We start from the raw sequence: 9,958 nt of genomic DNA on the forward strand, positions 1-9,958 counted from the left end.
GTGCACGCTCACAAGCACGGCTCGTGGAGCAGGACTTAACGTCCGTGGAGCCCACCTGGTGTACACCAGCCCCCTGCTCTCTGGGCACCGGGCTAAGGCAGGAAGAGATGGTCTCTCCCCTCAGCCAAGCTTGTTTATGCTTTAACACGTCTCTCCTCTCAGAGGACTGGTCTTCTTCCTTCTTCTCCAGTGCACCCCCCCCACCCCACCCAATTCTGGAGAAAACAAGCAGACTATTCATGTAACAAGAGAAAGAGTGAGCAGGGAAGGGGGGAGAGATGCCACCGACAAACTCCATTGAAAGCCGCTGGCTGTTCATTTACATTCACACTTTTAAAAAATGTTAACTAATGATGTTAAATGGTTTGCCAAAGGTCCTGGCAGGTCAGTTGTAGAAGTGTCATTTCTGCCTAATTAGGGCTCTTGTGGCTGCCCGGGGCCTCCCAGTGCAACTGGTGACAAGCCGAGAGCTGACAGCTTCAATTGATGCCAATAGGAAGGTTGGGCCGGTCATGTTTTCCAACTCAGCCAGGTGTTTGCTGAATGGGGGAGGGGGCCTGGCGAGATCTGAGCGCTTCTATGATCCTTTTTCTTTCAGGGCTCCCTCCCAAGTCCTTCCCCTTTGCCTGTCTTGTCTTGTGTCAAGGTCAAGAATGGGCTTTGCTAAATCAGCAGTTTGGGTTATCTCTGGGAGGTCATTAGCAATCCCCAGCCCAGACATTTCAAGTGGTCTCAGACCCCCGATGCTAGATATTTTTTTTCTCCCTAAAAAATCAGAGGGTAGGGAAAGAAAAGTTTTAGGTGAAAAACAATAGTAGGAGAAAACAAAACAAAGCGAAAAAGACCCAGAAAGCTCTGCAGAGCCATCAAAGCATTAAGCTTCTGAAGACATTCATCGTAATACAATTCCTTGAGGAGAAAACAGCTAAAGCATCAGTGCTTTAATCAATGCCTTTAACCTTTCACTGAAGAAAAGACAACAGTGAAAAACCCTAACCTGTTCCACTGGATATAGAGAACCTGGCACATAGAAGGAGCTGAATAAATAATTTATTGTTTGATTTTTCAGGAGAAAAACCACTGTCTGAGAAGCAAAGAGTAATTGATAGAGATCCTGCTATTTCACATGCTTACTTTCATTGTTTCTACAGCGCTCTTTGAATTTCTTAGTTGACCATGAAATACGTGCTAAGTTGATGTACCACATGATGGGGTGATGTGATTATCTTATTTTTTGTTTTTTCTTTCCTTTTTTTTTTTTTAACAACTTAAATCAAGCAAAATACCACTGGTGCTGGAGCCCTGGGCTACAGCATCTATGACACAAAAAGGCAGTTGAGTAACAGGAATAGAACAGCAGTGTCTAGAATTTGGAGTTGACACCCTGGCCGATTTGTGCCTGAATTCAACCTACTAGCACTTGAGTGTGTGCGCATGCGCACACACACACACACACACACACACACACACACACGCACACACACACACACACACACACACACTAACTGAGCCTATTAGCAGGCCTGGTAAACAAGGAATGACTGGAGTAATACATGGGGTTTTGGGAGCAGTGCTGTGTTAAAGAGAAAAACGTGAACTGAAAAAAGCCATGCTTATGAAAATCTAAGACCAGACCCCAGGATTGTAGTTCTAAGAAGGAGATGGGAGATTCGGGTGATGGGTGTCTGAAACTTCAAGTTTGCAGCTTCCTTTCTTCACACAATGATGACTTTCCCACCTGCTGCTCCTGTTTTCTCTAACGTGGGCCAGTGAAAAGTAGGGCCAGAAAAAACAGACTGTTTATTGGTTTTATCAAGGAGTGTTGTGAAAATAAAGGAGACAGTGTACTGAGCACACCGAGGGCGATACCTGGCATATATCAGGTGCTGGATGGCGCTAAGTCCCCTCCCCGCTGTCCCAGGTTCTTCTTGGTTGGAGACCATGTGGAGCAGTTCTGTGGTGTCAAGCTATTTTCTCAATACCCAGGACACATTTGAACAAAGAGAATTAATAGACTTGACTAATAGGCTGACCTCATGAATGGTGATTGAGCAGATGAATCTAGATGTTTTTCAACCAGGTTAGTTGCCTGTCTCACACTTTCCCTCCAGGGACCACCTTTGTCACTGAAAAAAGAAAAAGTGAAAGTGTTAGTCGCTCAGTCGTGTCTGACTCTCTGCAATCCCCATGGACTGTAGCCTGCCAGCCTCCTCTGTTTATGGAATTCCGCAGGCAAGAATACTGGAGGGGGTTGCCATTCTGTCCTCCAGGGGATCTTCCCGACCTAGGGATCGAAGCCGGGTGTCCTGCATTGCAGGTGAATTTTTTTCCATCTGAGCCCTCACGGAAGCCCCCTTTGTCACTAATTTCCCTTAAAAGACCCACTTTGCATTTTGTCCGTCCATGTTGTGCCGCAGCACATGCTGTTTCTCCTCCTCTTCAGCAGCTTCCTGTGTTTCCTTGTACCGCTTCTATCCTGGGATGTGGTTCCGCTTCTGGCCCCAGTACTGACCCTTGTCTGTGCTTTGCCTCCTGCATCTGCCTGTGAATTACAAGGAGTCCTCTGGCATTAATATCTCCCGACTGTATACATGATAACTGATCATTACAGTGGCGACTCTGGAAAACTGGAATTATGTTCAGCTATATCTGGGGCTTCCCAGGTGGCACTAGTGGTAAAGAACCCACCTGCCAATGCAGGAGACATAAGAGATGCAAGTTCAGTCCCTGGGTCAGGAAGATCCCCTGGAGAAGGAAATGGCGACTACTCCAGTATTGTTGCCCATGAACAGAGGAGCCTGGTGGGCTACACTCCAAGGGGTTGCAGAGAGTCGGACACAACTGAAGCAACTTATCACTCACAGATATCACCTAAGCCTTTCTGAAAGGCAAATCTGATTTTGTTTTTCCATTGTTTTCTTTGACCTTAAACACTTACTCTGGTTGTCCTGATGTACTGGCAGTTCTATCGACATTTCAGGATGCTTCAAGCCTCAGGGCCTTTGAACAGATTCTTCTTTATCCTTAGAATCCTTTCTCCCTCTTCTTTGCCTGTCCAACCACCTGCTCATTGTGCCACCTCCTCCACCAAGCTTCTCCTGGCACCCCTATGTTAGATTGCCCTTTCTCTCTTTTGCATCCCCCTGCAGGGTCTCACATTCTTCTCAGTAATCATAGTGTAATCATGGTTCAGTTCAGTTCAGTTCAGTTCAGTCGCTCAGTCCTGTCCCACTCTTTGCGACGCCATGAACCGCAGCACGCCAGGCCTCCCTGTCCGTCACCAACTCCCGGAGTCCACCCAAACCCATGTCCATTGAGTCGGTGATGCCATCCAACCATCTCATCCTCTGTTGTCCCCTTCTCCTCCTGCCCTCAATCTTTCCCAGCATCAGGGTCTTTTCAGATGAGTCAGCTCTTCGCATGAGGTGGCCAAAGTATTGGAGTTCCAGCTTCAGCATCAGTCCTTCCAATGACTGCCCAGGACTGATCTCCTTTAGGATGGACTGGTTGAATCTCCTTGCAGTCCAAGGGACTCTCAAGAGTCTTCTCCAACACCACAGTTCAAAAGCATCATGGTACAAGTTCCCTTTTATTGAGGGCCTTCTGTTTGCCAGCTAAGTGTAAGTCTTGCTGTTGTAGGTAGGTGCTCACTACCGATGAGGACATCAAAGTGCATGTTTAAGGTCACACGCCTTGAAAGAGGCCTGGAGCACACGCACTAACCACCTTTCACCTAGAACCACCCATGTACACTGCCTCCCATCATAAGTAGCCGCCATGCTGATAAGCCTGGCTGTGTGGTTTCAGTTTTCTCCTCTCTGGATGGTGAGGCCCTGGAGGGTGGTGACACTTGTCAAATCACTTGATGTTGTGGTGCTTAGCATAGGGCCAGCACATGGCAGAGACATGAATTGTCTCTTGTGGTCTACCCAGGGCTTAACGAGAGCCTCTTTTAAGGAAGGAGTTTTAGGCTAGGCAGAAGGTGCTATAAGGTCAAGGAGGTTGGGGCCCTGAAGGCCAACTTTGCCCAGGATCAGCCATGCACAGCAGTGTTCTTCATGTCTGTCTACAGAGGACAAGGAATGAACAATTATTCTGTATTTCATGTTCCGCAAGGCTTCCTGAGAGAGCCCTGTTTTTCACATGGAACTACCAAGTCATTTGGGCTTCTGCAGTGACTCAGCAATAAAGAATCTTCTTGCAATGAAGGAGAGGCAGGGGTAACGGGTTCGATCCCTGGGTGGGGAAGATCCCCTGGAGGAGGGCATGGCAGCCCACTCCAGTATTTTGCCTGGAAAATCCCATGGGCAGAGGACCCTGGTGGGCCTCTGGGATCCATGGGGTCACAAAGAGTTGGAGATGACTGAGGGAATGAGCATGCATGCACCAGGGCATTTGGCCAAGAATTTATGCGTGTTTGAACTCTTCAGAAAGAACTCCCCATTGAAGCACACCAAATTTAGAAATGGGCTTTCCTTTTACAAATATGTGCATGTAAGTTCTCATTCCTGCTCTTCATTCGATTTCTTTTTGCTTCTGTAATCTCTCCTGTCTTGAAAAGGGACTTTTTTAGACATACATGTAATACAATGATAAGAATGATACACCCGAGAGAAAGGACTGAAAGGGAACCAAGGCAAAGTCAAAGGTAAATGAGGTCACAGATGCATACCATGAGGTCCTGTGGATTTTGAAAGATGAGCCACAAACGTGTGTCTCAGTTCCTGCACGTCAGCTGGACGGGGAGGGGGGATGAAGTAGGTATCAGCTTGGCTTCCAGTGTTTCCCCGTGAGATGCAGAGATATCAGGAACATGAGTTTTCCAGGAAACTGTTTGCATGAGGAACCGGTCATCTCCCAGGAAACCCCAAAGGTAGGGCAGAGTGATGCTTCTCTCAGAGGAGAGGGTCATTTTGAGTATGTCGTGATGTCACTCAGGCTTCCCTGGTGGCTCAGACGGTAAAGTGTCTGCCTGCAATATAGGAGACCCTGACCCAGGAAGATCCCCTGGAGAAGGATATGGCAACCCACTGCAGTACTCTTGCTTGGAAAATTCCATGGATGGAGGAGCCTGGTGGGCTACAGTCCATGGGGTTGCAAACAGTCAGACACGACTGAGCGACTTCACTTTCTTTTCTTTTCTTTGATGCCACTCAGTCTGTCCCTCACCTGCCTACAGCCCAGGCTTAAGCAAACAATGACAGAAGCCCCTCGCTGTCCCACGTACCTCCCATTCTGAGAGCAGCGGGGTGCCGGCCCAGCTCCTCACGGTGATGACCCAGCGACGTGGTGGTGGCTCCAGTGATGTGACGGCGGTGGCAGCAGAGGCGGTGAGCCCGGCGCTGGCAGTGTTGGTGGCACTTGCGTGGGGGCGGTGGCACCAGCACTGGCGGTGGCGGTGGCACCAGCACGGGCAGCACCTGTACCAGCAGGAGGTAGCACTACACCTTCCAAGTGGATGCAGCAACATCGCAGCAGCTGCAGGGGCCGGTCAGCTTCAGCCAAGGGGGAGGGGGGTGGCTGGCCGCGGCCCAGAGTGGCTCTGCCTCCCTTGATGAGGGCCCTGCAGCAGCTCCATGGGAGACAGAAGCCTGGACAACAGCAAGGAGGCCCATCCAAGGAGGTATTTGAGGCTCCCCTGGAGGAAGACTTAGGGGCTTCCCAGGTGGCTTAGATGTTAAAGTGTCTGCCTGCAATGTGGGAGACCTGGGTTCAATCCCTGGGTTGGGAAGATCCCTGGAGAAGGAAATGGCAACCCACTCCAATACGCTGGCCTGGAAAACTCCATGGACCGAGAAGCCTGGTAGGCTATACTCCATGGGGGTCACAGAGTCGGACATGACTGAGCGACTTCAGTTCAGTTCAATTGGAGGAAGGCTCTTCCAGTAGCAGGTGGGAATTGGAGCCAAAGAAATGCTGTTAAATGACCCCATTTTTAGCCTTGAAATAGGGTGATCCAGATAGAGATGAGTGACCTTAAGATACAGAGCATTTGTGAGATAAGAACAAAGCACTTGGAGAAGAAAAGCTCAGTTCTTCCTCAGGTGGAAGCTGAGCCCTCATTCATTCATTCATCCAGTGATTCATTCAGCAGGGATCAGTGGAACCTGTGCTGGAGTCTGGACTCAGGTTCCAGGGGATCTGAACGGGCTTTGCCACGTGCTAGTCTGTGATCTTGAGAAGGTTACGTGATTCTCTACACCCCAGTTTCTCCATCTGTGACATGAACTGTGAATGATATTACGTATTTGCCTCAGTGGGTTTGAAGAGAATCAGACGCACATGAAATTTTTAGCAGAGCGCCTGGCACCCATTAAGCATCCAATAAGTATGAGCTATGTGAGAGGTTGTGAGATGTTCATCGTCCCTCATTAACTAAAGCAGTATTTGTCCATGTGAAATGCTGCATTACCACCATCTAGGATGCTCTCTGTTATCTGTGGCTGCTGCTTGGTAGAGAGTTTATGGGTGATTCAGCTGACAAATTACTTCTGTTATCTGCCTTTCCCTGGTAGCTTTTTTCCTTGGTAGTTTAGTGACTTCCCTGGTGGCTCAGACGGTAAAGTGTCTGTCTGCAATGTGGAAGACCTGGGTTCAATCCCTAGGTTGGGAAGATCCCCTGGAGAAGGAAATGGCAACCCACTCCAGTACTCTTGCCTGGAAAATCCCATGGATAGAGGAGCCTAGTAGGCTACAGTCCATGGGGTCACAAAGAGTTGGACACAACTGAGCGACTTCACTTTCTTTCTGGTAGCTTAGCTGGTAAAACAGGGGACCCTGGTTCAGTTCCTGGGTTGGAAAGATCCCCTGGAGGAGGGCATGGCAACCCACTCCAGTATTCTTGCCTGGAGAATCCTCATGGACAGAGAAGCCTGGTGGGCTGCAGTCTATAGGATCACAAAGAGTCGGACACGACCGAGTGACTAAGCATGCACATATCTGCCTTTCAGGACTTTTCTGGAGCACATGAACTATATATGAGACTTCCAACAGCAGGGAAAGAGATCCCAGCTAACCATCTCTTTGGCGCATTACCATGTTCCCTGACTCCTCTGTCCCCCACATGCTTGAACAGTTCCCATGAAGAGAGGTGCAGAGGCACTTAGGGCAACTTATCCAATCTGCTGGCAACTCTGACTCTCAGAAGGTTCTCCCTCTCTCTCCACTCTCCCTTTACCCCCAGTGTCTTCAGCTTTTCTTCCTGGAATGTGGTTTTACAGTCTTTTGTCATTCTGAGATCCAGTTTGTTGATATGCCCCCCACTTTAATAATGATATTATTGAGCTACAGTTCACTTACCATACAGTTCACTCATTTAAAGTATACACATCAATGATTTTTAGTGTATCATGGAATTGTACAGCCATCACCAGATCAATTTTAGAGAACTGAGTCTCTCTCAACTCAGACTCTCAGACTATCTGTTTGTAGTCTCTGATAGTTATGTTTCTTGTTCGTTTGTTCATTTAATAAATACATATTAAGCACTTCATCTATGCCAGGCACAGTGATAAATTCTGGGGAGACGAAGGTGATTGAAAGTCTAGACGCTCCCTTCATAGAGCTGGTAATTCACCGAGTTCTTTAGACTGTAACCCTGTAGTTAAATAAACATGTTGTGATGAGCAGGTGTGCACAGCAAAGATGATGGGGGAGGGGAGTTGGGAGAATGTCCCTAGGAGGTGACAGTTAAGCTGAGACTTGTAAATATGTAGGAGATATTGGGGGTGGGAGGGCAGTGAACAATCCAGAAGGAGGAGCAGAGTCTTCTTGGAGACCACACCGAGCACCTAATTCCCTTTCCACGTTTAGCCCTTAAATATTTGACTATAGCATCTTCTGTTTTATCCCCAGTGTCTTCAGCTTTTCTTCCTGGGACGTGATTTTACAGCCTTTTGTCGTTCTGAGATCCAGTTTGTTGATATGCCCCCTGCTTTAATAGTAATTTTATTGAGCTACAATTCACATACCATACAATTCTTTCATTTAAAGGGTACAGTTCAATGATTTTTAGTGTGTCATGGAATTGTACAACCATCACCAGATCAATTTTAAACCGTTTTTATTACCCCAAAAGGAATCTCCTATTCCCATAGCAGTCAGTCTCCATTCCCCGTCCCCAAACCCCCACCATGGGAAACACCAGTTGTTTTCTGATACTACGAGTTGCCTATTCTGGATACTTCATATCAATGGAATCACACAGGATGTGGCATTTTGAAACTGTTGTTTTTTTTTCATTTAGTGCAATGTTTTTAGGGTTCATCCATATTATAGCATATGCCAGCACTTGACTGTACTTTTTGTTGCTCAGTAATATTGCAATGGCAACCCACTCCTGTACTCTTGCCTGGAGAATCCCATGGATGGAGAAGCCTGGTAGGCTGCAGTCCATGGGGTCGCACAGAGTCGGACATGACTGAAGCGACTGAGCAGCAGCAGCAGCAATATTGCATGGTATGGAGAAGCCACGGTCTGTTTATTCATTAGTCAGTCGGTGGGCATTTGAGTTGTTCACTTATTGGTTGTTATGAATAATGCTGATGTGAACATTTACATACATGTTTTTGCACAGATGCATTTTTGACTTTAGTATATACCTTGAGTGGAATTTCTGGATCATGGTAACTCTGTGTTTAACTTTTTGAGATACTGCCAGATTGTTTTCCAAAGCCACTGCACCATTTTATATCTCAACCATCAGTGTATGAGGGTTCTTATTCCCCCACAACCTGGCCAACAGCTGTTAATCTGTCTTTTTGATTATAGTCTTTCTCCTGGATGAAGGCAATGGCACCCCACTCCAGTACTCTTGCCTGGAAAATCCCATGGATGGAGGAGCCTGGTAGGCTGTAGTCCATGGGGTTGCTGAGAGTCGGACATGACTGAGCAACTTCAATTTCACTTTTCACTTTCATTCATTGGAGAAGGAAATGGCAACCCACTCCAGTGTTCTTGCCTGGAGAATCCCAGGGATGGGGGAGCCTGGTGAGCTGCTGTCTATGGGGTCGCACAGAGTCGGACATGACTGAAGTGACTTAGCAGCAGCAGCAAAGTGATATTTCATTGTGTTTTGATTTGCTTTTCATGGATGCTTAATGATAGCATCTTCTCATTTGCTGATTGGTCATTTGTAAAATTTCTTTGGAAAAATGTCTATTCTTATCCTCTGCCCATTTTAGCACTGGGTTATCTTTTTATTATTTATTTGTAAGTGCTCTTTATATATTGGAGAAACAACTTCCTTACACCCGGCTCAGTAGTCCATGCATTCAATCCATAAGTCAGCCTCCCCTGAACTTATCAACTGAATTCATAAATCTTTGACCTGCTTCATTTCTATACAGTCTAATAATCCCATCAAAGAAGGGATTTATCTGACAGAGCTTTTCCTCTGAGTCCCCTGTGGGTCCTAGTGATCTTGGCTTTCTACATGTTCATAAACCATACATCTCCTTTAACAGCTGATCCTGAATCTTTTCTCCCAAACTCACAAGCCAGTTATTCATTCATTGTAAAAGAATTAACTTCATATGAAGAAATAGAGAATCACAAAGAGTAAAGTCATACTTAAGTGTGGTAAGTGTGGAGGGAAGACTAGAATCCATGGCATATGATGACTTATCCTGAGCCCCCTCCACTCATGATGGAGAAAGTTCATGTATGGACTGTGGCGGGAGCCAGTGTGAATGTGGGCAGAAACTCAGGAACTCCACATCCTTGGTAAACTTAGGTGGACAGCTTCCTGTACCCACAGTGAAGTACTGCTGCTGTGTGTTACACATAGTGATGCAGTTGCCTGAACAAACACCAGTGGATGGGAAGAACATGAATAGGGATCTTTTACCCACAAATAGGAAAAGGAGTACCTCAAGGCTGTATATTGTCACCCTGCTTATTTAACTTATATGCAGAGTACATCATGAGAAACGCTGGACTGGAAGAAGCACAAGCTGGA

At 46.9% G+C, this 9,958-nt stretch overlaps 1 protein-coding gene across 1 annotated transcript in view; it reads left to right on the forward strand.

The window, feature by feature from the left end:
• Positions 1-9,958, forward strand: part of HSPA12A (heat shock 70kDa protein 12A) — a 160,766-nt gene that overhangs the window by 672 nt on the left and 150,136 nt on the right. The gene's annotated exons all lie outside the window — the stretch shown is intronic.

The sequence above is a fragment of the Bison bison genome, unplaced genomic scaffold (genome assembly GCF_000754665.1).
Source record: "Bison bison bison isolate TAMUID 2011002044 unplaced genomic scaffold, Bison_UMD1.0 scf7180017864456, whole genome shotgun sequence".
Classification (NCBI taxonomy): Eukaryota; Metazoa; Chordata; class Mammalia; order Artiodactyla; family Bovidae; genus Bison; species Bison bison.